General features: G+C 36.7%; 1 protein-coding gene across 5 annotated transcripts in view; it reads right to left on the bottom strand.

The window, feature by feature from the left end:
- The window catches only part of RAPGEF4 (Rap guanine nucleotide exchange factor 4), a 154,068-nt gene that overhangs the window by 102,890 nt on the left and 23,751 nt on the right, over window positions 1-27,427 (bottom strand). Inside the window, exon 1 of one of the 5 annotated variants that reach the window (XM_027733599.2) lies at window positions 6,570-6,709. The exons of the other annotated variants lie outside the window; for them this stretch is intronic. The gene's annotated coding sequence lies outside the window, so the exon portion shown is untranslated. Of the gene's footprint in view, window positions 1-6,569; window positions 6,710-27,427 lie in introns of those variants that run through there. 5 annotated transcript variants of the gene reach the window in all.

Raw genomic sequence — 27,427 nt, 5'->3', positions numbered from 1 at the left:
CCAGGAGATACTCTGGTCTCCTTTGGAACATTAACGTCCAATTTTTTAATAAAATTCTTTCTTTGCAGAATTTTTGTGCTTAGATTATTCGGAGGACATTATGTACATATATGAGTAAAAATACAGTCAATTAGGGAGAGCATATTGGAGTGAAAAGTAGTATCAGTGTCTTCAAGATAAGTTCAATGGGAACAAATGCTCTCAGATAATAAAGAATGCAAATGGGCTTGTATTTTTGATCACTTGCTCTCTGTGTATTTGAAATGAAAGCTATATTGCATTCACAGCTTTCTGTCAATCTTCCAGTGCTCCAGCTCCTTCAGAAAGTCTGTGCTTCCCCCCTACTCAACTGTCTTATTTTGCATCACCTCACCCCACTACCACTATCACCACTGTTCTAAAAATGTCACAGAACCTTTTCAGTAGGTGCTAGGCGCTTTCAGAATTGGTTCTAATGCAAGTACAACCAAGATAATAACCGTTTTAGTCACCACTGCCATAAGTTATTAACATACTACAAATCTTAATTTGGAAAAAAAAAAAAAGAAGTGATGCATCATATGTTACTTTATTCCCTGGCACAGTTTCTCCTCAGTTATGCTTTTTTATTCCTCACTCAAAAAACTCCCTTTGCAAACATTCATTGACTGCCTCTTAGCATAGACAGCAAATATATTACAGACTGAGCAGTTACACATGCACGAAGAATTTACTCTTCTTCTCAGGTGAGCTCTGCAAAACTGCAAAGGACCCTTCCAATCTGGACCTTGGATATTCTCTTCCCTATAAAAGCATTGCTCTGAAGATTAATCTATTTGACTGAGATGCAACCTGGAACGTTGCCACGCACCAAAGAAGTAATTCTTGACATGACTAGCAACAAATGAAACAGATCTCTCTGACTGCTGAGCACTACACACCAACTCTCAGAAAGCTCAGCTCCATACTTACATTCAAATACTCTCTACTAGTAATACTTCAGTCTACCAACAAAGTCTCAACCAGCAACACCATCATCACATGGTATAAAAACAGTGTATCTCGTGTGTTTAAGCTTCCAGCTTGCTTGCTTCATTAACAGTTTTGCTCAAATTCCCTGTCAAATGCATGCAAGGGCTTTCCCTCTGCAGCCTATGTGGTCTGTGCGTGTAATCTAATCAAAGAGGACAAAGTTTCGATTTCAAAGGATGAAAATTTTCTTTACTACATTTAATTTTTTAAATATCCTGAAAAATCTTACCTGTGTCTGTATGTTCCTTAAAAGACAGTACCAGAACGCGGTACTGGCTGTAACAGTTGATTGATTAAGTATCAATACAGCAAAAGTAGTAACAGACATAAAACAGACGTATTTGCCACCTTGTTGTTTCAGAATTGTTCACACACTACTTTAATATTAAAGGAATAGGTCTGTACCACAGTTCCCTTCATTGTAAAATGGAGCTGGCAACCTAATCACTGCTTATCATGGCCTGGGGAAAATTATGCATTTGTGGGCAATTATCAGTTTTCCATAGCCTTTCACTGTCTGCAGATTTTTTGTTGTAGTGATGGTGATGCTACTGGGATGGTTAACTAATTTCCCCTCAAAAACAGATAAAAACTGAAATGACAGAGTTTCTGGCAAGAGAATTTCTGGCAGAGGAAGCAAAGTAGGAAATGCAGTTCCTGATATAAACCAGCCCACTCTGTCTCATCTGAGAGAAGGCTTGCTGCCTGGGTATTTCTCAAATGAAAAACTGCCAGGGTTTAAAACAGCTGAAGCTTTCCTGTTATGAGAATTATGTGCTTTACAGATCATGATAAATCCTAACTAAAATATGAAAGAGTCAGTGTTTCAAACTGTTCCTTTCCTTCAGTGAGGTTACATTTACAGTTCAATGACTGGACTTGGATTACAGGATTCTTTTTCACTCCAACAGACTGAAAATATATGTATATATTGCAGATGCAATGTTCAAGCACCAAACAAAAGTTACAAGAAACATCTCCCTGAAGGAATTACCCAGTCCCGCAAGAATTTTCTTACATTATTCCTCATACCTTTCTTTCCACGTCCTTCCTTCCTCCCACCACTCCTCATCTATCCAAGGAAAATAATGCCAGGCTATTCAATGGCCTTTTTATCACAAGAAGTTGTTATGCTATATTGGTAAGCTGAGAATGGGGTTTGTATGGTTTGTGGTGAAAAGTGCAAACTGAGTCTTCACCACTTCTGCTGGGAAGTTCAGCTGGAGTCACTGAGGAAAAAGAAAACAGAGGCAGAAACCTGGACTTTTAAGTAGAGCACTGGCAGTCCAGTACTGCGACTGGAAACACAGAACAACCACCCATACTACTTTCCCAGCTCAAACTGGAAAGCTAATTGGGACATGGCCTAAGTGTAGCATGAGAAGTCACACTATACTTCTCCCATGGCCTTAATCTCTCTCACAGATGTTAAAGGTGAATTCTACGTTTTATTGCTCACTTTTCTTTCAGTGATTGCTCCCTTCATCTTGTAGTTATTTGTTTAGATTTTTAGTGCATAAAAATCCTGGCATTGCCACTATGGGCTCTGAGCCATCTGAGCAATCTTCTTTAAATACACTAACACATCATCCATATGGTTATCCAACATGTAACTATTTACTTTCCAGAACAATCACAGAGGTAACAAAAACCATTAAATGCTTCACAAAATTCACAAAAGATTGTCCCCTTAATTAGGAGTCTATGATTTTCACTGAATAGCACAGTTTCAGCCATCAGTCTGCATGACCCCCTTTTTGAAAATACCTTCATTATTATAAGTGTTCCTTAAAAACAACTGAAAGATCAGATGAGTGGTTGTTCTTAGGAGCTACCTGTTTGAGATCACTGCTGTGTTTGCCCCAGCAGGGTCTGATACCATGCAGTTCACTATGTTCTGGAAGATATCCACTTTAGAGACAGCATTTAGCAAGGCTGGGAAGACTCTGAAAGCTAGAAGGAGAGATACCAAGAAAAGTCCTTTCCAAGTATGATCTTCTTCAATAACAGCTAGTAATTTTTTAATGATTTTCAACACAGTTTCCAAAATCTGGTCAGAGGACCCAATTAAGGTATAAATAGTTTGTTTTTCATATTAACTGTAAGAGTTACTGTTTGTTTTAGAGTCAATTTACATTAAAAAAACTTTGGCCCCTTCTGGAGATTCACTGTTTCCCTAGAAGAAAATGATATCTGAATGAGAGTTCACTTTGCTGAGACAGTTAGAACATGTATTCTCTTCACAGCATGTGCAATGTTGTCAGAGGGCAAACTTGTTTATCACAATTTTCTAAGTGTACTTCTGGTGTAACTCATGCTGTGGAAGCACCTGAGTTGATCTGTGGCTACTTTGTACATTGTAGCTTGTGTGCTAACATTTTATGCTCAGTGTTGGTTGTGAGTATTCCAGACACAATTCAGTGGATGGATTAGTGATTACTGAACTTGTGGAAGAAATCAATGAGCTCTAGGCCTGCGTGCGTAAAGCAACATGGAAGCTTTTCAGGCATACTAGAAAGACCTACAGTTCTTAGGTTTCTTGGGATACTTGCAAAACTGTGCCTCCTTTTATCAGAAGGGACTAAACCCAGAAAGGATAAGGAGGAGCAGGAGGACAGAAAGCCCTGTCATTCCTTTCCCTAGCCAGCAGATTTCGTAAGCTTCAGGATGGGGACACAACATATTCACTGCAGCAATACAGAAGTTCACTCTCTCTGGTATCATGGAACTTGAAGGGCCTCTTCTTGGGGCAATACAATTTTCTTCTGTGACTAAAAGCAATAATAGAGGTCAGACTTTCAGCTTCAAGTGGAAAATGTACTGTTTTGTAGACAGAAAAGAAGAAATTATATTTAGTCAACACATTTTGAACCCCTATGATTATATTCAGGTATGTTTCTCAGGACAGCCTTTTGTTTGTATGAGATGCCACCACAGGGCTCATGCTGCTTTAAGGTTTCAGGCCCTGCCTTGGCAACTTCAGTTAATAGGAGCTTTTCCACTGAACTCGAACGCAACAACAATATTTTGTATGTTGTTTTCCTGAATATCAGAGGTAGAAGCAAATTCAATATACTAAAATTGGCATCAGAGAGCCTCCTGCAGCTCTGAAAGTGCAGGTATTAGTGTCCATTAGCATACTTTTCTCTAAAGTACAAGAAACTAATTAGCATAAATTTATTGACTAAAACTGAAGGTGGAAATGAAGGCCAGGTTGGAGTCTAATGCAACAGCTTTACAGGTAATAGTGAAACACTCAGCATAACAGACACATAAACATGGAATTTCACTCCGGAGGAATAGGATGTGCCTTGTTTTGACAATTGAAAAGTGCATCCAAGACCATATTCAGCTCACAACTGACTTTTTTCTCTTCACCCAAAAAGCAATAACCAAATTCCAGTTTTGTCATATGCATTACAATTCATTTAGCGTCTAATTTAAGTGTGACTGCATTATGAAACTTCACAGAAACACACAGAATTAAATATTTGTTTTAAGATCACAACATCAACACAACTGTAGACTATCTTAGCAGATACAGTACTTATAACTGTTCAAAATAACTTTGGTAGGAATCTTTACAAATTGTGCCCAGTTACAAGACAAGGAAAACTACTTACTTGTTTCATTTTCTTTGTAAACCAGAATAATCTCCTGCTGTTTCAATGAACATGGATCACAGAAAAAAAAGGATGCCTTTATTCTACCAACAGAAGCCAAACTCCATTAAGAGGAGCCAGACTGATTATATTACTCCATCATATGTGAAAGGAGAATATTTAGCAGAACAAAAATATAGGAATCTTTGGCATGCAGTTTACAACTTAAGACCACACTGGGTACATTAGAAAAGACGTAACAAGGTCAAAGAAATCACCACTCCTCTTTGCTTCCTGTTGCTGCACAGCTTTCCTCTATTTTGTGTTTATTATTTTGTAAGTCAGACTGCTAAAGCTATGAGCTCCCAAAGGAACCCCAGCTTCAGGGGCTAAGTACAACTGAGGGCCTCTGTGATCATCCATATGCACATTTCATACAAAAATAAACGCTCTACTCAGTCCATGTTCCATTTGCCAGTTGGCCAGGCTGGTTATTTATTCTGTTGGGAAGAATGAGCACCCTTTTTGCCATGAAGCCTTACCTTCCCTCTTCTCCATTTTCATCCATCATTCTTGTAGGAAAGTTGCAACTATTAATAAATAAACTTTAACTTTTGTTTTGGCTAAGACCTACACAAAATATCTGTGTCACAAGACCTGAAATCGGCCCATACTCCAAATAATTTAGGTCAGTGAAGGGGACAAAAGCCACACAACATTTTTCAATTGTCACAAAAGTAAACCATTTGCAAACACACACATGCAGGCTACTTCTGTTTCTAAGCCTCCTGTTACTATATTTGGCCATAGTTACAACACTATAAAATAAATTGATGTTCTTCTGTATCTTTACACCTACATTATCAAGCTCCTATCACTAAGGCACCTTTCACGGTTTGTTTAAAGCCCCTATCTTTCCCTAGAAATAAGTAAATAAATACAGCATTTTTGGTGGGTTTTTATAAAGGCTTCCAAATTTCCCTCGCTTTCAGACTGCACAGCAAGACCTGTCTTGGGTTTCCCTGCCTTTTTGCCTAAAGCCATGAGAGACAGCCCGAGATTTCACATCAATAGCTTTTACTACACAATTTTTCCCTTTGAACAAAGCATCACCTTAACATCTGAACAGTAAAATTCCATCTTTCCTTTTTATTTTCCCATGCATTATTTAAACACGCTGCTCTGAATTCTACAACTAGAGTATTCCTGGGTAGTTACAGTCAACAATATCTTATAGTCTGATACAGCAGGAAATGTGTGCTACCCAGGATAGTTTCACACATTTGTTTGCTCTACAGTAGCTTCAATTTAAATATGATAATCTAATTTAGTAAAAATGAACTGAAATCAGATTTACTGCAAAAACTTTTAAAATTTAATTTTCAGACTAGCAATCAATGCTTATTCAGTTTTCATCTTATCCCTGCCTTCCCTTTTTGCAGATGCTTAAGTGACATTAAACAATTGCACAAATTTTAAAAACTGTAGGAAAATTACCATCTGCACTAAATTCAGAAATAAAAAGGTCCAGAGAAATCACTCTTTATGAGCATTTTTCTTAACAGAAAGAACTAAAAAAAGCAAAAATTCTCAGAATAGAATTAATATACATATATTTTTCTGGCATTCTGTCTTTCAAATCATTTTGAAACATAAGATGACAGAAATGACGAAGAGAGATCACACTATCATCTCACCCAAAACCTTACTCAATTCCCGAAATATGACTGTTAAGATTAAATATTAAAACATCTTCAAAGAAAGAACTATGTTGAGACACACAGCAATAAAGCCCATTACTATTCACAGATATAAACGGTACTGAAGTATTATCTGCTTAGTATTACACTTTACTTCATTACATTTCCCCCAAATCTATGCAAAATAAAAATACATTCTTGTAAACGACAATAATTACAATAGAAGGAAACAACAAAAATGAAATCTTAAACTTACACTGATGTGTTATTACACGTCCTGCACAGCAAGTAGCCCTAAGGATACATTTTAGTTTTTTTATCCATGCTCCGTTCTTGTTGCTGATGTGACCACTTAGGCACATGGTCAAGTTGCAATCAGCTTCTCTCTCTGTGATGTATGAGAGCTGTGCTGATTTATCTAGTCCTTCTGCAGCAGATTAGCACTAATGTTTCTGCTTCTGCATCCTACCTTTCTGTAGCAGCAGACTCTGCATTATCATTGGCAATCTGAATTAAAGAGCCAGTGAATGTAGTACATTTTTTTTCTTTCTGAAACCATCGCAAAGCAGGTAGTCTCACAAATAGAATCTTTTATCCACTGAGCCTCTTTTTTAACACTTTTGGCAAGAACAGTAGTCAGAGATACAGAAGAATGGTTCCAGTAAGTCTGCTACAGTCTTTTGGTGATTTATTCTGTTAAAGGAATATTCTCCTATGCAGATGGCCCTAGGCAAGAGAGGGCTGTAATAAGCCAGCATTTCAGCCAAAACCATGGGATTTTCACTTTGTAACACAAAAGTATTGTGTTACACACAGTGAAATTCTAGTTTATCCCAAAGAAGTGGACAATGTGAAATTAATTAATGCAAACAGGGTTTATGAAAAAAAAAGCAAGTTAAGTACCTTATATGTTAAAGGTACTTAACATATAACTGATTTGGTTAAAAATTATTTCAGCGTCTTACAGTGTAGTTCATTACAAATTCTTTCTTTTTTGCCTTAGGATTGACATGTTTTACCCTATGGGATTGTCAAATTCAGCTATTAAAAGTATTACAAAGAACCTGACTTAATCTTGTTACTATTTTGATTTTCCAGTAAACAAGTAGTATTTTAGCAGTAAAATGCAATTGTTAATTCATGATCTTTTCAATTCAAGACATCATGAGACACACCTCTTTAAATTTTCATTAGGACTTTGAAAAATATTTAGGAAAAAATGGCTGTCTTAGACCATCTAGTCTTGAAAATGTGAACATTCTGACAAGTTTGCTCACTGTCAAAATGACTCACATCACTGCTGTTCCTAGCTGCTACTCTTTCTGATCACAGAAATGTTTCTCTGTTTTTAAGAACCAAATGCCATACCTGAATATTATACAAGAAATATGTGTTGCTTAATCATTACCAATATTTAAACAGCAGAAAAATTTCAGCTACTCATAAAGATCTATTCTGCATCTATTATCAGCATTCAGTATTGTATAGTGTCTTACTCTAGCCAGGAAACCAGGAAAGAAGGAGCAAAATTGAATTAAGTCATTACTTTACAACAAACACTAAAACAAAAACGACTATTTTTGCTCTAATGTGAAAGTCTACTGTGGCAACATCCATTTCAAAGTGCTTTCTGCATTTTACATACACTTATTTTTACACCTGCCACAGGAGCACAACAACCTTGGGGACAGAATGTAACGAAGACCTAAGCATGCTCATTAGCACAGAATTGTTACAGAGGCAGTTTTAGATCCAGGTGTGGAACTCCACGTGACTCCTTCAAGCCTCCCCAGCTTTCCTCCTCTCTTTGTGTGTTGTTGATAAGGAATGAAACATAGGACTGAAGAAAGGCATCCAGAGACGGAGAATCTTGTGAGGAAAGGTACCTGAAAAAAACATTTCAAAGCATCCCCAAGCTGACAGCGCCTGGCTAAAGGGAAACACTGAGGAGCTGAGGCACCTTCTACTTCACGCCCTCGTGGCCTTCAGACAGTAACTTGTAAATGCTAAGCATCTTAATGATTTTGAATTTGAGAAGTCTCTCTGTGTGATACGTGCCTACCACCACACATTCAAAGAACTGAAGGTCTCTATTTCAAGAAAGATGGAGGCAGGTGCTGCGCTTCCATCTGGCTTTGAATCCTCCTCAGGATTGGACTCATCCAAAGAGCAGTAATTCTGCCTTCAGTTGTCTTCCCTGGGGAATAAGATTCAGACTCCCAACTTTCATGCCTAGGACGGTGTCCTAAAGAAATAGCTCTATTCCACTAGCAATGCTGCAGTTAGGAGTGTTCCTCACCTTCTGTGGAGACACATGCTACAATACCAAAAAATGAAAGATTCACTACACCAGAGGGGACAGAACAATGCTGACCTTCCCAACAGGCTTACACCAACAAAAGGGAGTGTGACATGGATGTGGCAGACAAAAGTGAAAAGTGCTGTCAATTCTAAAGGCAGTATCAGTTGCAAGGACACTTTTCCACTAAGAACTGAAACAAAACTTGGACCCCATGGTTTCATGTACGTCTTTCCTGTACTAGGAAAAAGGTATTTAGCCAAAATACTGAAATCTGACTTAGAAACAGCATTGGAGCTGCTACTGCAGATACACATAGAAAATCACTCTTAAAATAAAATCAAGTCCGCTTTAAACACTACCATTTATGTCATCCCCAGACTGCCATCAAAAGTTTGTTTAGAACCTCATCTCTCTTGATGGTTAAAAAGAAACTTCTAATGTACACTCAAACACTCAAGCTGCATTAGTACCCACCTGCTCCTGAGCAGCACTGTCCTTTAATAGTTTATATGCCCTGAATGGTGATCTGTGTACTTACAGACAGCAACTGTACTCCATATCAGCTTTCTTATCAACAGACTAACCAACACATGCTGTTTAGTCTTATCGTATAAAATAGACTGTCCATCTCCCTTATCATCATAGTCCTCTGCATCTATCCCTGTTTGAGTTCATCTCTTCTAAACATGGGTGAGCAGAACCATATAGACTATGTTCCACCTGGACTGAACATAGAATTTATTTCAGTAGACCAAACAAGCTCTGGTGTTAATACATGGTGCAACAAAAAACCTCCTCTCACCTTATCTCCAGCAGCTAAAAATTACAACAGATTTATCTGTAATGGAATTCTGACATATATCAATTGGGATGTGTTAATATGTATTTTCTCTGCTACACTACATCAGGCCATGAAGCTGGGAATCCACACCAATCAGCATTGATTTATGTCAAGCAAAAGTATGAATGTAACATTACTGCTGGTCCACTTGTTTAACTCCCAGTTATCTACTGAAACAACATGTTGGTTTGATAACATATTTTCCACTACTCTCAAAAAAGTCGGTTCCATATCATGGGGAGATGGATAGGGTTAAAAAATAGAGGAGACTAAGAACTATAGGGTAAAATGCAGCTGCATCTCTCTGGATGGAACACAGTTGACATGGTCCACAAATATTCCCTACACAGAGATATGCACCTGCTACAGGAGATGGAGGATGGAGTGGAGACACTGTAGCCTCCCTTCATAGAAGTATCTGCAGAGAGGGGTCCATGGTGGCACTTTGTAGTTCATAAGACTGTGTAGTACCTGTTAAAAAAGGAAGACGGATGAAGATGTCCTGCGGCTGAGCCAACAACTATGTCGAAATCCCTCTCCTCAGATGCCAAGATATGACCACCCCAATGAGCAAGTGAAGCAAAGCAAGAGAGTTTTACATCAATCAGAGATAATAAAACTTATGACTAAGGTCACTCAAGCTCCACCTAAACCTAAAGAGATAGTATAAAAGTAAGTTGAGAATAGGGGGGAAATTGAGGAAAACCACCAAAACTACTGGTATCAGTTAATGGGCTGAACCTGTCTTTACCCCCCATAGGGACCCCTACTGGGTAAGATTTATACTTTACACGTGTTAAATGCTGCTTTTAGGATTAGAGTGTGCTTGCTTTAGAGTACAATAGATTGCTTTAAACACGTTTTTGCAGTCAGATGCTATCACGGACAACCCTCAAACCTTATTAACCTGTCACAATTTGTATTAATAAAGAGTGTTATTCCATAAACTGCTAGAGTGAGTCCTTTACAGGTGCTAGCAGTTGCCAGCACTGGACAATACATTGGGAAGACCCACTGAGGGGTCTCCACACTGTTGGCTTAGCCCCCCTGAAAAGGGCAGTCGAATCATCCTCAAGTCCGGTGAATCTGTTCAGTGAAGGGTCTCCTTATGGGATGTGGACACACTGGTCGGGTATAAGGGTCTCAGCTTTCCTGGGGCACTGACACACAAATAAATCACTAAGGGTTGAGAAGATCTCCCCACACTAAGGGTCGGGTAACCCCCCCACCTTTCACATGACACATACCAATTCAGCAAGGAGAAGAAAGAATAGCCATCGTGTCACTGCCACCAAAAAGCATCATCTGTCCTTCCTAAGACCCAGTGGTTTCCTCAAGTGTTACACACGAGCTGTGCAAACAACACACTGATACTTGAAACACGCAAATGGATTGTGTATTGGAATGTAGAGGAAATTACAGCAAGTGAGAGTGTAAAGTCAAACAAATTACCATCTATAATTGAAAACATGCAAGTAACTTTTAATTAAACATGATTTCTCTATGAAAAAACAACAACACAGTAAAACCTTACTAAAAGGGAAGATAGCTAACAGGGAGGGAGAAGAATGAACAAAACAATGTTCTGTGAAGAGAGTGTTGTTCAGGAAAAAAATTACACAAAGGAGACTTTTAAATGTATTTCTAACTTATTCTTGATTCCAAGCCCACTTCAATTTCAAGCAAAAACATACATGTAGGTAAAAAATGCAGGTTCTCAAAACCACAGGTAAGATATTAGAATGCTTATTTATGCAAGTAACTGATTAATTTAAAGCATCGAATATTAGATGGATACATATAGGAAGAATTTTGGAGTTGAAATCATCAAAAAAGGTATTAAAGAATCATACACCAACATCAAAAACGCAACAAAAACTATACACAAGAAAAACCCCAAACAAACACACACAATTTTTAAGCCACATTTGGAGCCCTATCACAGAGAGGGCATGTAGCTGCTTGTGCCAAGGCCACAAGAAAGCCTGGTAAAGGGCAGTCTCTTTAGTTGAGAGCCTGTGTTCTCATGAAAGTGTTGCATATGATACATCTGGATGTTAAAAGCTTGTTCAACCATTCAAAAATCATCAAAACACTTTCAGAAAAGAAATATATACTATATTCTCACTTTGCACGTGGAGAAAGCAAAAGGGCAAAGCTAAATATCTTGATCAAAATTGCAATAAGACTAATGATTTTCATGAGACAAGTTTATTTGCCTTGTCTTTCGGCAGCTAGAAATCCCAACAGTTGCATAGCAGAGCTGGTACATCTTTAGGCTTTCCACAGGGAAGAACACAGGAATTCACTGGTAGTTTATCTAATCACTGACAACCTATTCCTCCCGCTATCATGATGTGGAAAAAATAAGGGAATATACAATTTTCCAAAGGCCAACTCAGAGCTTGCCCTACATTTTAACCTCGGTCAGCAAATTATCCTAGGGATAATAGGATTTCTGCCAGCAAAAGCTCTTTTGCAACTATTCCTTATACCAGTCCTTCATTAGGCTAACTAAACCACACAAAACCCCCATTTTCTCAGCCTAACACTACAACATTTTCCCCACAACCCTGCCAGCAAAATTTTTAGCATAGACCATGTTTTTAGTGAGTAGAAGAACAAATAATGCTTAGGGAAAATAAATCAGTAGGAACACTTTAACCGCAGGTATCCAGTTTACATTTCAAGGCTCTCTCTGCAAGTAAATAAGGGACATTTTTTCCAAAATTAAAGTTGAGCTGGAATCTGAAATACAGAGATCCCTACAATCAGGGTAGTCTACTAGCTGCAAACTACAAATGCCACAATATGGGTATGTAAGCATCAAGGATCAAGAACAAAACTGAAGAGATTATACGCTGTCCCATGGGCTACAGAATCCACTTGCCAAACAACACTGTTCTAAGAACCACTGGATAAAGCAGAATATACAGAAAGTACAAGCCTATATGTTATCCTTTTGAATAGCTAACAATCAACCTCATGGTTTTCCTTGGAACAACAGTGCTAGAATTAAGTTGAATTTCTTACTTTTCTCAAAGTGGTCATCTATGTCTGCTTGCACTTTAGTGTCAGTGCTGTGAAATGTCCCTTTTCCATTCAGATCAGACTATAGGCTGAAGACAAAATAAAGGATGATAGTTACAAACTATCTTACTGCATGACAATATAATAGGATAAGTGTTTTATTCCTTACTTTCCCTTAAAGAATCTTTGGCATGCTGCATCTATCATTAAATGTATATTTAATAACCGAGAGAGATAAACTTAGCTTTATAGCCTTCAAACCCAGCCAGATGAACTAGCTTCCTCATTTGATAATGGTGCATCTGTCCAATGGACAGATAACTGTCTCAAAAAAGATGTTTCGCTTCAAAAAGCCCATGTGTAAAGGCCACTGTAAGACACATTTTAGACCACACTTAAAAAAAAATTAGAGAAGGTCAAAATTCAACTTGGGTGAAGAGAACAGGGAAAAATTGTTTTGGCAAACGGAGACAGTTGCCCTAGGCAAAGAGGTAACATTTCATACAATGAATGTGGGATAGGTTTCTTATCCAGAGATCAATGCCATGAGTTGTTCATTAGGTATAGTAACTTTCTTCACCTGAAACTATGTTTGGAATAAGTAAATCTAGACATGCCAAGTACACTGTTTCTTCTCAGTGGGGGATTCTTTTCACATTTTTATTTGTTTTAAACAAGCTTGGATTTGATTATGAGCACTTATGATACTTGATGCATTTTTTTTTCACTTTTCCATGCAAAAAAGCTTCTGTAATTTTCAGGTTCCTGGCACCTCCCTCTAATGTCAATCAGTAGGACCTGCACAAGACAGTTTTCTCAAAGAAGCATGCTGCAAAAGGTAAAGGCAATCATGCACTAGCAAGAACTCAGGAGCCCAAAGAGGAGGTGGACAATACTAGAATGTTATTGAAAAATGAGCTATGGTTGTTTAACATCACTGCATTTTGGAAATCAGACACTGTGAGAACATAAATGAGTAACAGTTCGGAGGCCAACAAGCATCAGATTTGTTGAGTGGGCACAGAAACAAGAGTTACTTGTTTCAGCCATGTCTGAAGGAGGAGCATAACATTAACTATCAAACTTTTGATGAGCAATTTCATTCTGAAGACAGAATGAAGTTGCTTAGTATACTTTCACTTGAATATTTACAGAAGTTCTGCACAGGAGACTGGAAATAATTTCTACTAGTCATTGAAATCAAACGTGTGTGCTTTCAATGTTGCAGCTTCTGCAGAATACAGTGTATAATTGCTATATTTCTGCTTTATCTTCCTGAACTTGATTAGATGCTACTAAGCAGTTAGCCATCCAATTTTTGACTGGAAAACAAAATGTGATGTGAAGCAAAAAGGTAAAGTTGAAAGTTAGTTTGGGGTCACTCCCTCCTCCTCACGCTTTCTTGCAACATCAGCACAAAGGGACATTCCACAAACACCAGAACATATCTGCAACATGTGGAAATAAATACTTTATCAGAATATAGAGTAGCCAACAGTGTTCACTGAGACAGGAGGTCACTCAGAAATTAGGGGTTTATTTATTTAATGATGTGCATATTGATAGAGGGGTAAATGTAGCAGAACAATGATCATGCTAAGAGGTCACTGTGAGGCAGTGCCAATAAAAACTTTAATTTTCTTTAATTTAAATGTTAGCAGATGTGTTGAAGAATAATAGAATGCAGGTTGCACCAGTTTATGCTGAGTGAATTCTGTCCTGGGACAATTAGGGATAACTTAGGAGAGAAATGAAAACACATGAGTAACAGAAAAATATAACAGAAATTATATATGCTTGCCAATACCTTATTTTCTAATACATGTTTCCTTCTTTCTTTTGAGAGTGAATTTTCCCAACTCATTTAACCAAAGTTAGAGGCTTTAAATGTGGTTATGTGCGTTGTGGTTGGTTTTTTCCTTTGAATCACTGAAGTAGTAGAAGAAAGAAATGCAGTAGCTGCCACATATCTGGATATCAGTAAAACATTTAATAGTCATAGTTAATTTTAAAAAACTGTCATGAAAATTAACAATTAGTTAAATGACTGCAAACAAAAGATAATGAAACATGGCAACACATAAAAGGTAGTGTTTAAAGAAATACTAAAGGAATGGGTTCGGAATTTTTTTTATTCATAATTGCAGAGGGGGAATAAACAATTTGATAACATGAAAACATTGGAGAAGGAGAAGATTAAAAAAATGAACAAAAAATAAATATAATATGTAAGTCTCTAGGGAATTAGCAATGCTGAGGAAAAGAGACATTTGGAAAAACTTAGTGGAGACATCACTTGCATAGAGCTAGTGACTGAGCAAAGTCTAGGAAGCAAAAATCCTGAACACAGTTGGAGTATACAGCACGTCTCCCACTGCCATCATTTCTAACTCTGTATAGATATCTATGTAAGCTTAACTAGTGACAGTTTTTCTTCATGCAATGGCAAAATACTCTTCTGTCAGCAGCTATCAAATTCTGGCAGGTAAAACTGATAGTAAACATCAGATTAGATATGTTCCAGATACACATGAAAGGCACGGTCACATAATTCTGTGTTCTAGAGAGCTCACACGAAGCACAATGGCATTTTAGGTAATTTAAGAAGTCATGTGATTTTATTTTTTAATTGTGACAAAACATAGATATGGTCACAGTGTGCAAAAAGTGGAGGATATAAATACTGAGGACAGAGAGAAATCATCCAAGAGATATGAAAGCAGTACACAAAAGAACCAAAGAATGAACTCTGAAAACATATTCTGGAGGGGAAATCAGAATAAATTTGTTAGTAGCATGTGATATACTTGGCTGTGGAATGTTTCTCCAAAAGAAGCACCCATTCACAAGCCATTTGGCATGGATACTTAAAATGTGCAAAGACAAAATTTTAGAGAGCATACAATATGGACTCTTCAGAGGGGAGATGGAGAGAGTGAATGAGAGAAGTGGAAATAAAGCTCTCATTAAATAAAGACATCATTTTAGTTCCAAAACAAGGGACAGAAATAGTCCTACACATGAAGACTGATGAGGAAGACACATGACAGGGGTTTTTTTATTTATACAGTATGGTATACTGTTACATAAAGAGTTTGAAGGCTTTTCTACAGTTTTCCCTGAAATAGCAGGTATTGGTCAGAGCAAAAGACAGAAGATACAGTATGTGGAGTATTTGGCCACAAGTACAGCAAATTCTACTGTCCATTATTGCAATGAAATTAGTGTAATTAGACAGATTTCACTTAAAATGAGAGTAAACACAATTTACTGGAACTCTACCATCTTGTTTTAATACTTAATCCATGCTGCTGTTCTCTCACCATGCAGAGCATCTAACAAAATAAGAGTATCTTACCCCCACTTCTCTTATGCAGCAGTTTGTGAGTAATGCCTAGTGTAAATAGATGAGCATTGCTGTGGCAGTAAAAATGCCAAAATAAAGGACCCACTGAAGAAGGCAGCACAGTCATGACCAGTAATGCAGCACAGTTGGAAAACAAGTAACATTAAGAGATTTTCTTTCTATAGTATCAAAACTTCTATATATGTTTCTACTTATTTTCATCATGCTGAGCAAATTGATTTTGGGGACAGTCACAAGGGCACCTTTTCTAGCAAATTCTACTCACACAAAGCAAGCCATTCAAGAATGTTCATTTAAAAAGAACACATCTAATATAAAGATAGCATTCATTATTACTTTAACACTTTCAAAATAAGAGTTGCTTTTTCCTTCTGTATTCTTTAGCATATTAAAATAATAATTTTCATTTGTACATGTAGCAGCAGCATTATCAGAAAATGAAGATATGTATATATAGACTGAAGAGTTTTAGCAGGAAAGGTATACTTAAAAGAAAAAATCATCAGAAATGTTAATTGGTGAAGACAGAAGAAACACGCTAAGGCTTTGCTTTAGCTGGGGACAAGGAAGAATAAATAGTCAATCACAGTCAAGAATCTAGTCTTTTCTAGACATTTGATATTATTTTTCATGTACATACTACTACAGAGAGTGAGCTTTGCCACTATTCTACCACAGGGGAGTAGGCAGATATAAAGTACCTCTCCATCTCCCTGCAGAAGTTACAACAGAACAGCTTCACAAAGGTTGGGTTCTTTTGCAGGTTGTTTACTCCCACATTAAAAAGCAGAAACTTCATATCAGTAGTACGAATTATTTTGTTAAATAAGAAGGGAAAATACACCTCATGGTCTGCTTCAGGATATCACAACCATTTACTACACTGTATTCAATGCAGATTAACTCAATTCTTATCCAAAGATGTTGTCCAGTTAATGGATACAAGTAAAGGTAATTCACCTACCATTTTGTAACCATACTTGGATTAACAGTATGGATGCCCATGTAAAATCAATGTCTTAGGGAATTCTTACGGTAGCAAATTATGTATTCCTACTACCGATAGGGCTTGAAGCATTTCCAGTATTTCCTCTGCCTCACTCCTTTATATAATTTTAGTGTGCAAAGTTGACAACGATCCACTCAAGTATCAGTACTTATGAGCTGACTGGTAGCATATATCAGTTTCTAAAGTCAAATACCAAGTAATTCTTCAGAAAGGTTAAAAGGCAGAAAAATACATATTCTGCTGTTAAAATAGGAAAAGTCTGTCATAATAAAATGACACCAAGTACTTTTTGTATATGAAATCAGATGGAGGTAACACCCTCTGTAGGGCAGATGTGTGTAAATACATCAGACAGAAAAAATCTGCAAAGATGAGAGTTTTGATGTGAACTTCTGTTGTTATCTCAAAGCATATAATCCTTCCATACCACAGCAACAGCACAGGTAAATGCCCCAGCTGTGACATGCTCAGATTGAACTGCAGCTCTTCTTTAGTAACACATTTTGTAAAATGGGTATAGTAATCAAGTCTCCTACTCCATCAGTGTATTCAGACATCTCTGCTTAATTGTCTACTCTTTTACTGCATTTCACTCCTTTAGCTCTGCAGAGCAAATGTGCTAAGAAATTTTAAGTGATGGCATAATTCAACAGTGCAAGAATTATTTCCTAACTGCTTTGTGATTCCTGGTTAACTAGTAAGATCTAAATGTCACAGATAGACCTAAGGAAAAATACACAATGAACTCGCAACCAGAGATCAACAAAGCTTCCATTACACGATAGCAGGAACAAAAGTGACAAATGTAGAAAGAGAAACTGCATTAATAAATCTGTGGAAGAGATGGATACCAGAAAACTGCCTGAGAAATGATGGTAGAAAGACAAAAGGCATTTGAAAAATGTTTCATGCTTCTAGAGAGGATACAGGCTTGAAGGGTATTGGCAGAAAGAAAGAAAAAAGAAAATAAGTCTGTACTGAGCTTTTAATCTTTCCTTAATTGTACTGAGAGTCTCCAACATTATCCCCAGAGAGAATTAAGCATAAAAGCCTAAGTTACTCAAACAAGTTCCTTTATAACTCAGTCCTTTCAGAACAGCATGACTTCTTTGAAGGACTCAGTTTCTCAAAGACTAGGTCACACAAAAATCATATTGTAATGCATATTTTTATTATGCTAAAACAAAACTATTATATTGTATCCGATTCCACTAACCTCTACTCAGGCAAACGTGGATAGGGTTTTGTGGTAATTAACAGAATAGAGTTTGTTTGTATACTTTGGTTAATATTTCAGGAAAATGGTTTGCATTGGTAGCCAGAAAAGATATTTTTCAAATGTCAAGATAGCTGTGGAATGCAAAATTAAATAGAAATTACTCAGAAAATGGTCAGAGGTTAAAACATAAGCAAGTTGAATTATATCAGTAACTACTAAATGCAGAATGGCAAGGTTTAATTTTAAATGTTGATTATTTATCACCCTCCAACAAATGTTATACAAGCCTGGCTTAGAGTTATGTACAGCATCTAGAAGGAAGAGTATTTTATCAGTGTAATTTAAAATGAACAGAAGTTCAGTCAGAAGATATCTAGTGTGTAAACTTTTATTTGTGAGTTTCAGGTTTAACTTCTCCACTTGGGATTTAACCGAGAAAGTATTTTAGGCAGAGTTCAGGGGAAATACACACTAATGGTCTTATCAGCCATAGGATAAAGGATAAAGAAATTGAGCCTTAGGCATCACATCAGACTGTTTGTATGAATTCACATATTCTGCTAAACCACTGCACTCAACAACAGCCTGTAACAGAAACACTAGATGAAAACACACATTTTTTGAACATCCAATGTATTACATAGTTTAAAAGTACATGGAATACATGCCTTAGAAGGCCACCACATCTTATGTGCTCTTCTTGAGTACTTGTGACATATACAACCATTCACCAAAATGAAAAAAATTACGCATGAACAAGTTGTTCCATAAATCCCCTTGAGATTTAAACATTTCTGAAGGCCTGCAGGCCTTTTCACATTGCTGGTGAACAGATTTCTAGGAATTTTGTAGCTAACTGAACTAATGAAATTAGAGCAATACTCACTAACCCTGAGAACCGTAACTGCTGGAGTTTTACTCCTCAGATTGAAAGAAGAATTGATTCAAGAGCAAGTACATGGACAACTGGGGGTTTTTTAAATCTCTTTCTTTTCTTGACATCTGGGACTGGCCATAATCAGCACAGATGACAAGATGAGGGAATGAGTCCTGTAGTTCTTATTTTCTGCCACAGGAGAAATATTCCATATTCAGTTCTTAGTTTTCTACACCTTCCTTTTTAAGTGTACCTCTGGGATGCCTAGAGTTTGTAAGGCTTTGATACAATTTACCTCAGTACAAGGATTGGGTTGACCCTTTTGTTAAGCACCCCTGAACTACTAAGCCACAAAATCATTTGAGTGATTCCAGCCTCTTGTTCTCACGTCATACCAGCTACGTCGGTGGACAGAAGCTATTACAGAATGGACAAGATTAAAGAGACTTTAAACCTGCTGCCACCAGTCTGTGCTGCATATCATACAAGGAGAAGAAAGCAATTAGTAACTATCTGTGTTGAAATCTCATAATGCTCACTGATTTCAATATGGATGAAGAGAGAGGAGAAACCAGACTAAGGGAAAGGGCTAACATTGAACCTTACAGCTCAGGAAAAGACATCTATCAGAACCATACTATCAAGGCAAGCAAAGAGCACTTTCTTTTTGGACCCATTTATTAATCCATATGCCTAATAAATTGATAATGTCTGAGGTTTGGCTTGTTTAGAGTTTTAAGTTGCTGAATGCTCATTCAAGGGAGTGTTTCCATAAGGAAGGAAGATTTACATTCCACTAAATAGGACTTGTAGGTTTCATTTTTCTTGCTACCTCAAAGTGAACACTTTTACAATACTTTAAAAAATTTATAAACTACACAAAACTGTGAGAATCAAAAGTAATAATATATATTATGATACAATAGCCTTGCTTTCAGTTTGTGTCAAACTGCGTAAGTTCTTCCACTGCCACAGATCTCATTGTCAAAGATCTCTAAATTTTTTTAATGCCAGCAGGTTTAAGCTAATGGATTTTTAAAATGTCGATATTAAAACATATCCATTGATCTAAGAAATGGTATCACATTATTTGCCTCACCCATTATACAGTACATGCAGAAAGCACCCATTCAAATGCAGAATGCAAGCATGCACTCTATAGCGCACACAACCACATCAACTGCCATAAAGCAACAAAAACTCAGTGTTAAAAGGAAGCTTCTAAAGGCTTACTATTTTTCTCAATAACCTGGAGGCAAATAGTCATAATAGATCAACCTCTTGTGCAAGAAAGAAAAAGCACAACTCATCTGAAAAGAAATGAAGGACTGAGATGATAACACTGGACAGAAGATCAGAAAGGGTCAATCTCTGAAACAACCTCATTCACATATGATCCCACAGTGAAGAATGGTCTGTGTCAAATCCAGAAGCTGAGAAGTGTAAGCAAAGCCCTATGCAGTTGATCACTTTGGTATCCACTCTAAGTCAGGAAAGGACACTGCCAACCACAAATACAGCTAGAACCAAAGCTCCAGGCAATCTCACACAGAAGTTTGACAAGGCAAATCTAAATTAATGCAGTAACATATACACACACAATATCTGCAAAGATATAATTCTGATTAGACAGCAGATTATATACACACACATATTTGCAAAGATATAATTCTGTTATGTATTTTTTCTGTCTGTGACAGATGAGAATCAGATGCATATTTAACAGTTAAAATGTATGTTGGGGAAAAAAGCCAGAATCTAGTTTATAAGCTTCGAATCTTATGATTCTTCTGTGAAAGACATTTTTACCTAATAAAAATGAACTAATGAAAGACCAGAAGTTTGTATCCTGAAATAATATTCATAGGCTCCCAGTTGTGTTTTGCAATATATGTTTTTGCCATTTAGCAAATCACGCTTAGAGATACCACATTTAATAATACAATCTGCTGAGGATGAAAAGCACTTTCTTTGCTAATAAAAAAGCTGGTTATAGAAAGTGCAAGTTTGGCAGTAAAGCTTTCAAGAAAAATTGCAGCCTGAAAAACATCTGCAGACTTTAAGTGTATACATTTCAGTTTGTCAGATGTTCTTCTGTAATTTAAATATTTTAGAAATTAATCAAAATAATTTACTTTTGTGAAAATCAGATGAATTCATATTTTTCAACTTTACCCCTAACCATGATAAAATATGAGAAAACCAATAAAGGCATTACTTAACAGGCAGACTGACACGCTTTCTGGATGTTTCTATTCCTTTTTATCAAAGAAGAAACCTCAAGCAAGTCAAGCTTTCTGCAATATAATTTAAGACCTTTTGAAGTGCTAATAAACATATAAACATTTACAAGGGCTGTAAATGGGAATGACAATATATTTTTGTATATTTTATCTGGTATAACAAGATTCAACAGGGGCTTCAATCTGATGGTCATTATTACAGTGATTCACAATTGCACCTAAAAGCAATGACATGGTAGGAGGGCTTAAGAGAAATCACATCTACACAGCCTTATTCCACCTCACACAGTGATCAGTGACAGAGTCATAAAATTTTGCTACTGAAATTCAGAATAAACTGGGAGACTGAGACGTAAACTGATTGTAGGGATGACACACAAGAACATGTACCAGGAAAGTTTGCTGAAGAGAGACATGAGGAAGGATAAGGCCTTTCCACTCAGCTTGTTATTTTTCAGTATTTTCAGTTGCTTAAGGGGTGTCTGAAGTGCCACTGTTTGTCACCTTAAAACAAGGATAACAAAAAAGAAAGGGAAACTCACAGAATTAAAACTAACTGGATCTTCTGCAAGAAGTCTGCCTCATTGGTAATACTGAATATCATACATAATGGCATAGCAAATTATCTGAAACAGAGTGAATAATTATTGATTATGAACTTTTCAGTCACAGTGCCATTACTTAGCAAAGAACATTTCATAGCAAGACTCTATCAAAACACTTATACACTTTCATCAGTACATATCACATCAAGAGAAAAGCTGCATTATTGAAGTGAAAAATCTAGTTCCTACATAAGTTTCTCCACTGCCAGTGGCCAGGAAGATTACTTTAGAAGATAACACTGTCATAAACAATGTTCACAAAATCTGCATCCATTCTTACAATATGATGTGACTAATACACCTGCATGAAAGCAGCAGTCACTGTGTTGCTATGTTGACAGACATGGTTCGTTCTGATGTATTTTTGGCTACTGAGGATAAAATGCTGTTTCATACTTGTTTAAAATCTCCTCTACTAGACAGAGCATCACTTGTTAAAATTAGAAATGTTTGACAAAGCAAAACAAGAGGGAAAAACCTAAAACCATATTACAAAAATGGTCAAAACCAATATAACAGCAGCACTAAAGGCCAGACTCTGCCCCCATTTAGCTCCATGTGTATCAAAGCAGTTGTGTTGTATTCCCTTGAAACATGGTCAATTCACACCAGCAAAACTGGGAGTGCTATCTGTCACTTCTTGGTATAATAACAATTTCGGAATCTTTCCCTGCTACTCACTTGCATGCTTTATCAGTATTAACACAGAAGGTATGAAGGAGGGATGTTAGCTATTTTCAAAGCTTTGCTCACATCTTGCCAGTTCTGTGTTTACTGTCATATTCTAAAGCTGGGCGGGGGGGGGGGGGGGTGTATATCTTCCTCCTTCCATGTGTTCCTATATGAAAAAAATCTCCTTCTTGCCTATCATCACTTCATTTTTCAATGTCTCTCACACTATCTCTGTTCCTTTGCATACAAATTTGAACTGGTTATCAACTGAAGGTTTGCAGACAGCATAAAGCAACACATTCCACACACTTGGGTCCTCCCATGTCTTCCTTCTGTGTTGTATTTTGTGTCTTATAACATGGAATAATTCTTCCTTATTCTGCCAAGGTGGCTATTTGGGATGTTGGTGAACACAGTATTCCATCTACACTGAAAATGCAGGCTACCACAATTTGATCGCTTTTACAATAAAGCACCATTAGAGAGACAAATCATCACGGAATCGTTTGAGCAGTCAATGGAGAGTGTGACATGAAGCGGGTAAAGACAGCTGAGTGTTCCATGACCACCTTTTTATATTTTTGTGGGTCTCCAAGCACCTCACTATTTTAAATCACATGATCACCCATCCTGCAAAGCTAAATATTCTGTATTTTATTAACTATAGTTTCATGCCTCTACTCTGTTTGCCTATGGGAAATCAGTAAATCAGAGCAGAGACTTCTGCAATTGATTACTGGGCAATAAATGGGCAGAGTGGTATACCATAAATCAAGCTGATGGTTAAGGGGCTGGACGTGAATCTGATTTTTTTCTTTGATTCCTCTCTTTCAATATTTCATTTCTCAGTTCAAATTTAATCTCTCACTCAAATGAACCAGAAAGAATTTCTAGTATGGAATACTCACTGGTGAAAAGGTGTATTAGAAAGTACTGACATTTACATGAGATTTCTAATACTACTTACACATGTTGAAGTATTTAGGAGTCTCTTAGAGAAAGAAGCAAGAACATTCTCAAGTAACAAAGCAACATATATTTTCCAACAGTTTAAGGCAAGGAAAAGGTTACCTCTCTGAAATGCTACTACTGCATTACACTGCAAAACACCACAAGACAACATCCTTTGATAAACACTGTACTTAAATTTGGCCAAATGGATAGACCAAATGAAAATCCTTACATGTTTATATTAATTAATGTATTTTTACAGTGCCTTCGTAATTCCTATTGCCATAATCCCAGCACATAAAATGAGGCATAAGATTATATTATACCTTGATATGAAGGTGTGATTAGATATACCTTAAAGCAACAAACTTCCACGCAAATGCATTGAGAGCTGTGGTCTCAATTCTGATGAACTTAAGCCTTATTCAGAAACCTCAGTGAGCAGTGCTACAGCACGTCATTTCATACATTTATTTCCTACACAGCATCCCATTGAAATGGTATGTAAAATTTCTTCTATTCTGACAGATCTGTTTTTGAACTAGCTCATTAAAAACTAACATTCACAATGCTCAAAAAACAAAGTTGGTAAGAAAGCTGCTTCTCCCAAAGCTATCATTACAGAGTAGTGAAGTCTGCTGAGGGCTACAGAATGAACATTAGATGGCAAAAGCAAGAAGTAAGTTACACTACAGGTATCAGACTACAAGATGTGTAAGTGCCACTGAATATGAATTAAAAAAAAAATTTAAATATTTATTCTGACCTTACAGGGGCCAAGTCTCCCTCTCTCCAAAGTTACTGCATACCGAAGTAGTAGCTGTTCTTCATTTACTTAAGCTGAAATGTTTCTCAAGGCATGTTCAGTAACTTCTAACATAATCTTATTCCACACAAAAGGAAATTGGTTATTTGTGTGTTATCCAAGGAAGGCTGAGTAATACGCTGCGGTAGGAAAGACCTCTAAAAATAAGTCACCTCTCAGCAGATTCACTCCCTTCCTGTCTGGGTTTGAATCAGTTTGCAACTGCATGAAAGGACAAAGGTTGAGGATGAACTATGGAGAACTTTGTAATGATCACACTGCTCAAATGAATTCACTCCTACTCTCTTTAAAAGAAGCCAGCTATTAGGGGTGGAGCAAGCCAGTGGCCCAACAGGATGTGCATGACCAGAGCTCCTCATGTATAGCCTTCTGCTTTCATGTTTATTTTTGGATGTATTTTCCTTTGCATTTTGGAACAGATTCTTGGGCAAGGTAGCTAGCACCACAACCACACTTATCCATGCTAAAGAAGGAAAGCAAGTATTTATCAACACAAATAGTACCTTTTCCTACAGATTCACAGAGTACCTTGGAAGTCTACAGTAACCAGTAACTTTTTTTGTGTTTGTCAGTGGTCCTCAGAGACCAAAGCCAGGGACAACTGATGCACAAAGGCACATCCCAGTGACTCCCACAACCTCCTAAAGCTTCTTCATCAGAGAACAGCGTTAAGCTGTGTGAGAATCTAACCAGAGATTTCGTCACCTCTAATCTGCTGTAACAGCCATCGACAGACAAGTCTCCAAGGACGAGTAAGCGCAGAAGCTCAACAATGTGCCCAAACAGGATGCTACTGCAACAGCCACGGCCACTAGAGACAAGACTGCCCTTTTAACTGCTAATTGTTGCTCTCAGGACAGTATCAGGACAGCATTCCCTGACTATTAGAATTGAAGGTCATAGGAAATGTTTCTGTACTTAAAGGACTGATTGAATATGGGGCTCTGTGTATTACAGAAGACATCTTACTATATTTTTTATAAAGAATACCCTCCCTTTTCCTCAAAGAGTATTTAAATTTACAAAACTGATAGAAGAATACTGATAAAAAAAAAGAAAAAAGTCTGCTTAGTAGTAGCTATCTCTCTTTTTCACATATAGACTCAATTACAATAGTACTCTAAGAAAGTAACTTTGCTGTATATTGTGTATTAAATATGTCAATAAACCACATCTGATCTGTGACTCATTCTGCCAATACAACAGTTTCTTAGAGAAATACAGCTAATACAGGATAAGTTACTTTTCAATTTAAACAAAACTCAGAAGGTCTGCAAATTCACATTTTGAAGTTTCAGAGATTCTGAAAATTCTTTCTAAACTTAGAAATAATTAAAACAGACAGTTATTATACCTTTCTCTCGCTTAAAATCTAGTTTCAGAATATACTAAAAGTTTTATAAGCAATATAAAAGAATATTTATTTGTCTTTCAAAGAACTGCATAGATTTGAGGTAGAAAAATATGTGTTGCAAATGTGATCACCATCAGTAGGTTTCAGTACTAAAAACTTTTTACTATAAAGGAAGACAGTTCATAGCTCTTAGCCCTAGCATTTCAGATTAGCTGCACAATACATAAATGTCAATACTGAATCAAGGAATGCTGGTTCATGTTCCAAAATTACATTCACAACTTAAAAATAAGAAAGAATATGTTCTGTAGCTCAAAAACCTTTAACTGGTCAACAGAGTTTTAATTTGTTCTATGCCTCAAAAGAGTGAAAAAAGTAAATTTCCACAAAAGTAAATTTCCTGGGGAAAAACACACAAAAAAATGAAAAAATCACGTATAACATGTATTTTTTCCCTTTTGTTAGTAATCATAAAAATCCTACATACATAAAATCTGTAACCATTTTAAGAATTCCAACCTCACAATTTATTTAGGTTGTTCTTATAATACAGTATTACATTGCTTTGGAATTATTCAACAATATATTTTGTGGATAAACAACTTCTCTCATGAATTGAATTTTCATTATCTGGAGAGTTGAAATTTGCATGCAGTAGATTTTAGTTTATACCATATCTGGGTTGTAATGACACTGACATTGTTGCCTTTTCCCATTTTTCCATGGTACCACTGATATTAAATATCTATTATCTATTCTTGACTTTGTGTGTGTTCTCATTAAAACCAAATTAAAACAAATCTGAATGGCATGTCATTGTATCAATAACAATTTCCCCATATAGACTGTCACAGTAAAGATGAAACTTAGGATAAGGCAGAGAGAACAAAGCAGCATCCATAACATAAAAAAAGTCTCCCTTTAGAAAAGTATTTACTTTTCTTCAGGTAACAATAACATTAATAATAATATACTACTGTTACTATTGCTAGCATATTTTGGGGGAATTTTCTTAAATAATTTTCTGTCTATTTTAAACATTTTCTGTTTATCATACTTAGCTGCAATTTATGCAGTCTCTGGGATTAGCAGATTGTAAGGAAATAAATACTGCCTTGAAAAAATGAAACACTTAATTCTACCTCAGACTAATCAGTAAAGCTGTATTTCATGACATAATTTTCTACTGAGAGCACAGGGATAGCCTCCTTGAAAGAAAGCACACCAAAATATATCAAAAGTTCCCTGTAAAATGGCACAAAAGGCAAAGAAGCACCACAAATCTAAACTGTGGTCTGTGACTGACACCTGCAGCATTTGTGACATGTTCTACTGCACAATTTCATAAAAGCTGCAACATACAAGATGTGTGCTAAAGCTTCCTATGATCACTCTCAATACTTCCAACACACATGACCACTCCCAAAAGCATCTATCATAAAAACACTCACCAAAATCAGCAAAATTGCTAGAAACAACACTGTACTGATGATTAAAGAGCAAATTATGTTGGTATTTTTGTTTTAAAACAACTTCAAAAATTTTAAGAAGGGAACTTAACCTCCACTCCCCCAATAATCCTGATAGGAAAACAACAGTCTCTGAATGCTTAGCAGGAAATTCATAGACATAGGAGAAATGACTGTGCTTATACCAATTAAAAGTGATTTTTTTAAAAAAAATGCTACTGGGGAAACCTACAATTGGATTTATTCTCCTCCATCATTATCCTGTAAAGCACTATCTTCATTAACAAATTTCTGACCACTGGCAAGTACTGCATATGTTAAAACTGAGGAGACCACTGGCATATTTAAT

This window comes from Pipra filicauda, unplaced genomic scaffold (assembly GCF_003945595.2).
Source record: "Pipra filicauda isolate LSUMZ 115617 unplaced genomic scaffold, ASM394559v2 scaffold5_size6683894_pilon, whole genome shotgun sequence".
NCBI lineage: Eukaryota > Metazoa > Chordata > Aves > Passeriformes > Pipridae > Pipra > Pipra filicauda.
Note: the sequence above shows the minus strand (reverse complement) of the source record. Positions and strands in the feature narration are given on the sequence as shown.